A 6200-nucleotide genomic window follows, 5' to 3' on the forward strand; every position below is an offset into this window, starting at 1 on the left:
TCCAGGAGAGCATACCACGGAAGAAGTAGCACCTAGTACAGCAATTTTGCTCGAAAACCACCGAAAATCTGCTTCAAAAACTACCAGTTTTGGAATGTCTAGTACCAGGAGAGCATACCACGGAAGAAGTAGCACCTAGTACAGCAATTTTGTTCGAAAACCACCGAAAAAATGCTTCAAAACTACCAGTCTACGAATCTATAGTTCCAGGAGAGCATACCACGGAAGAAGTAGCACCTAGTACAGCAATTTTGCTTGTAAACCACCGAAAAACTGCTTCAAAAACTACCAGTTTTCGATTGTATAGTACCAGAAGAGCATAACACGGAAGAAGTAGCACCTAGTAAAACATTTTTGCTCGAAAACCACCGAAAAACTGCTTCAAAAACTACCAGTTTTCGAGTGTTCAGTACCAGGAGAGCATACCACGAAGAAGTAGCACCTAGTACAGCAATTTTGTTCGAAAACCACCGAAAAAATGCTTCAAAAACTACCAGTTTTCGAATGTATAGTTCCAGGAGAGCATACCACGGAAGAAGTAGCACCTAGTACAACAATTTTGCTCGAAAACCATCGAAAAACTGCTTCAAAAACTACCAGTTTTCGAATGTATAGTACCAGAAGAGCATACCACGGAAGAAGTATAACCTCATGCAGCAATTTTGCTCGAAAACCACCGAAAAACTGCTTCAAAAACTACCAGTTTTCGAATGTATAGTACCAAGAGAGCATACCACGGAAGAAGTAGCACCTAGTACAGCAATTTTGCTCGAAAACCACCGAAAAACTGCTTCAAAAACTACCAGTTTTCGAGTGTTCAGTACCAGGAGAGAATACCACGAAAGAGGTAGCACCTAGTACAGCAATTTTGCTCGAAAACCACCGAAAAACTGCTTCAAAAACTACCAGTTTTTGAATGTATAGTACCAGAAGAGCATACCACGGAGGAAGTAGCACCTAGTACAGCAATTTTGCTCGAAAACCACCGAAAAGCTGCTTCAAAAACTACCAGTTTTCGAATGTATAGTACCAGAAGAGCATACCACGGAAGAGGTAGCACCTAGTACAGCAATTTTGCTCGAAAAACACCGAAAAACTGCTTCAAAAACTACCAGTTTTGGAATATTCAGTACCAGAAGAACATACCACGGAAGAAATAGCACCTAGTACAACAATTTTGCTCGAAAACCACCGAAAAGCTGCTTCAAAAACTACCAGTTTTCGAGTGTTCAGTACCAGAAGAGCATACCACGGAGGAAGTAGCACCTAGTACAACAATTTTGCTCGAAAACCACCGAAAAACTGCTTCAAAAACTACCAGTCTACGAATTTATAGTTCCAGGAGAGCATACCACGGAAGGAGTAGCACCTAGTACAGCAATTTTGCTCGAAAACCACCAATATTCTGCTTCAAAAACTACCAGTTTTCGAATGTATAGTACCAGAAGAGCATACCACGGAAGAAGTAGCACCTAGTACAGCAATGTGGCTCGAAAGCCACCGAAAAACTGCTTCAAAAACTACCGGTTTTCGAATGTATAGTACCAGAAGAGCATACCACGGAAGAAGTAGCACCTAGTACAGCAATTTTGCTCGAAAACCACCGAAAAACTGCTTCAAAAACTACCAGTTTTGGAATGTCTAGTACCAGAAGAGCATACCACGGAAGAAGTAGCACCTAGTACAGCAATTTTGCTCGAAAACCACCGAAAAGCTGCTTCAAAAACTACCAGTTTTCGAATGTATAGTACCAGAAGAGCATACCACGGAAGAAGTAGCACCTAGTACAGCAATTTTGCTCGAAAACCACCGAAAAAACTGCTTCAAAAACTACCAGTTTTGGAATGTATAGTACCAGAAGAGCATACCACGGAAGAATTAGCACCTAGTACAACAATTTTGCTCGAAAACCACTGAAAAGCTGCTTCAAAAACTACAAGTTTTGGAATGTTCAGTACCAGAAGAGCATACCACGGAAGAGGTAGCACCTAGTACAGCAATTTTGCTCGAAAACCATCGAAAAACTGCTTCAAAAACTACAAGTTTTCGAATGTATAGTACCAGAAGAGCATACCACGGAAGAAGTAGCACCTAGTACAGCAATTTTGCTCGAAAAACACCGAAAAACTGCTTCAAAAACTACCAGTTTTGGAATGTTCAGTACCAGAAGAACATACCACGGAAGAAATAGCACATAGTACAACAATTTTGCTCGAAAACCACCGAAAAGCTGCTTCAAAAACTACCAGTTTTCGAGTGTTCAGTACCAGAAGAGCATACCACGGAGGAAGTAGCACCTAGTACAACAATTTTGCTCGAAAACCACCGAAAAGCTGCTTCAAAAACTACCAGTTTTGGAATGTTCAGTACCAGTAGAGCATACCACGGAAGAGGTAGCACCTAGTACAACAATTTTGCTCGAAAACCATCGAAAAACTGCTTCAAAAACTACCAGTTTTCGAATGTATAGTACCAGAAGAGCATACCACGGAAGAAGTAGCACCTAGTACAGCAATTTTGCTCGAAAACCACCGAAAAACTGCTTCAAAAACTACCAGTCTACGAATTTATAGTTCCAGAAGAGCATACGACGGAAGGAGTTGCACCTAGTACAGCAATTTTGCTCGAAAACCACCGAAAAACTGCTTCAAAAACTACCAGTTTTCGAATGTATAGTACCAGAAGAGCATACCACGGAAGAAGTAGCACCTAGTACAGCAATTTTGCTCGAAAACCACCGAAAAACTGCTTCAAAAACTACCAGTCTACGAATCTATAGTACCAGAAGAGCATACCACGGAAGAGGTAGCACCTAGTACAGCAATTTTGCTCGAAAACCACCAAAAAACTGCTTCAAAAACTACCAGTTTTTGAATGTATAGTACCAGAAGAGCATACCACGGAAGAAGTAGCACCTAGTACAGCAATTTTGCTCGAAAACCACCGAAAAACTGCTTCAAAATTTACCAGTTTTCGAATGTATAGTACCAGAAGAGCATACCACGGAAGAAGTAGCACCTAGTACAGCAATTTTGCTCGAAAACCACCGAAAAACTGCTACAAAAACTACCAGTTTTCGAATGTCTAGTACCAGAAGAGCATACCACGGAAGAAGTAGCACCTAGTACAGCAATTTCGCTCGAAAACCACCGAAAAGCTGCTTCAAAAACTACCAGTTTTCGAATGTATAGTACCAGAAGAGCATACCACGGAAGAAGTAGCACCTAGTACAGCAATTTTGCTCGAAAACCACCGAAAAACTGCTTCAAAAACTACCAGTTTTGGAATGTCTAGTACCAGAAGAGCATACAACGGAAGAAGTAGCACCTAGTACAGCAATTTTGCTCGAAAACCACCGAAAAACTGCTTCAAAAGCTACCAGTTTTCGAATGTATAGTACCAGAAGAGCATACCACGGAAGAAGTAGCACCTAGTACAGCAATTTTGCTCGAAAACCATCGAAAAACTGCTTCAAAAACTACCAGTTTTCGAACGTATAGTACCAGGAGAGCATACCACGGAAGAGGTAGCACCTAGTACAGCAATTTTGCTCGAAAACCACCGAAAAACTGCTTCAAAAACTATTAGTTTTCGAATGTATAGTACCAGAAGAGCATACCACGGAAGAGGTAGCACCTAGAACAGCAATTTTGCTCGAAAACCACCGAAAAACTGCTTCAAAAACTACCAGTTTTCGAATGTATAGTACCAGAAGAGCATACCACGGAAGAGGTAGCACCTAGTACAGCAATTTGGCTCGAAAACCACCGAAAAACTGCTTCAAAAACTACCAGTTTTCGAATGTATAGTACCAGAAGAGCATACCACGGAAGAAGTAGCACCTAGTACAGCAATTTTGCTCGAAAACTACCGAAAAACTGCTTCAAAAACTACCAGTTTTCGAATGTTCAGTACCAGAAGAGCATACCACGGAAGAAGTATCACCTCATGCAGCAATTTTGCTCGAAAACCACCGAAAAACTGCTTCAAAAACTACCAGTTTTCGAGTGTTCAGTACCAGAAGAGCATACCACGGAAGAGGTAGCACCTAGTACAGCAATTTGGCTCGAAAACCACCGAAAAACTGCTTCAAAAACTACCAGTTTTCGAATGTATAGTACCAGGAGAGCATACCACGGAAGAAGTTGCACCTCGTACAACAATTTTGCTCGAAAACCACCGAAAAACTGCTTCAAAAGCTACCAGTTTTCGAATGTATAGTACCAGAAGAGCATACCACGGAAGAAGTAGCACCTAGTACAGCAATTTTGCTCGAAAACCATCGAAAAACTGCTTCAAAAACTACCAGTTTTCGAACGTATAGTACCAGGAGAGCATACCACGGAAGAGGTAGCACCTAGTACAGCAATTTTGCTCGAAAACCACCGAAAAACTGCTTCAAAAACTATTAGTTTTCGAATGTATAGTACCAGAAGAGCATACCACGGAAGAGGTAGCACCTAGAACAGCAATTTTGCTCGAAAACCACCGAAAAACTGCTTCAAAAACTACCAGTTTTCGAATGTTCAGTACCAGAAGAGCATACCACGGAAGAAGTATCACCTCATGCAGCAATTTTGCTCGAAAACCACCGAAAAACTGCTTCAAAAACTACCAGTTTTCGAATGTATAGTACCAAGAGAGCATACCACGGAGGAAGTAGCACCTAGTACAGCAATTTTGCTCGAAAACCACCGAAAAACTGCTTCAAAAACTACCAGTTTTCGAATGTATAGTACCAGGAGAGCATACCACGGAAGAAGTTGCACCTCGTACAACAATTTTGCTCGAAAACCATCGAAAAACTGCTTCAAAAACTACCAGTTTTCGAATGGATAGTACCAGAAGAGCATACCACGGAAGAAGTAGCACCTAGTACAGCAATTTTGCTCGAAAACCACCGAAAACTTGCTTCAAAAACTACCAGTTTTCGAATGTATAGTACCAAGAGAGCATACCACGAAAGAAGTAGCACCTAGTACAACAATTTTGCTCGAAAACCATCGAAAAACTGCTTCAAAAACTACCAGTTTTCGAATGTATAGTACCAGGAGAGCATACCACGGAAGAAGTAGCACCTAGTACAGCAATTTTGCTCAAAAACCACCGAAAATCTGCTTCAAAAACTACCAGTTTTCGAATGTATAGTACCAGGAGAGCATACCACGAAGAAGTAGCACAAATTACAGCAATTTTGTTCGAAAACCACCAAAAAAATGCTTCAAAAACTACCAGTTATCGAATCTATAGTTCCAGGAGAGCATACCACGGAAGAAGTAGCACCTAGTACAGCAATTTTGCTTGTAAACCACCGAAAAACTGCTTCAAATACTACCAGTTTTCGAATGTATAGTACCAGAAGAGCATACCACGGAAGAAGTAGCACCTAGTACAGCAATTTTGCTCGAAAACCACCGAAAATCTGCTTCAAAAACTACCAGTTTTGGAATGTCTAGTACCAGGAGAGCATACCACGGAAGAAGTAGCACCTAGTACAGCAATTTTGTTCGAAAACCACCGAAAAAATGCTTCAAAACTACCAGTCTACGAATCTATAGTTCCAGGAGAGCATACCACGAAAGAAGTAGCACCTAGTACAGCAATTTTGCTTGTAAACCACCGAAAAACTGCTTCAAAAACTACCAGTTTTCGATTGTATAGTACCAGAAGAGCATACCACGGAAGAAGTAGCACCTAGTACAACATTTTTGCTCGAAAACCACCGAAAAACTGCTTCAAAAACTACCAGTTTTGGAATGTTCAGTACCAGTAGAGCATACCACGGAAGAAGTAGCACCTAGTACAACAATTTTGTTCGAAAACCACCGAAAAAATGCTTCAAAACTACCAGTCTACGAATCTATAGTTCCAGGAGAGCATACCACGAAAGAAGTAGCACCTAGTACAGCAATTTTGCTCGAAAACCACCGAAAAACTGCTTCAAAAACTACCAGTTTTGGAATGAATAGTACCAGAAGAGCATACCACGGAAGAAGTAGCACCTAGTACAACAATTTTGCTCGAAAACCACCGAAAATCTGCTTCAAAAACTACCAGTTTTGGAATGTATAGTACCAGAAGAGCATACCACGGAAGAAGTAGCACCTAGTACAGCAATTTTGCTCGAAAACCACCAAAAAACTGCTTCAAAAACTACCAGTCTACGAATCTATAGTTCCAGGAGAGCATACCACGAAAGA

This window comes from Anopheles moucheti, unplaced genomic scaffold, assembly GCF_943734755.1.
Source record: "Anopheles moucheti unplaced genomic scaffold, idAnoMoucSN_F20_07 scaffold_34_ctg1, whole genome shotgun sequence".
Lineage (NCBI taxonomy): Eukaryota > Metazoa > Arthropoda > Insecta > Diptera > Culicidae > Anopheles > Anopheles moucheti.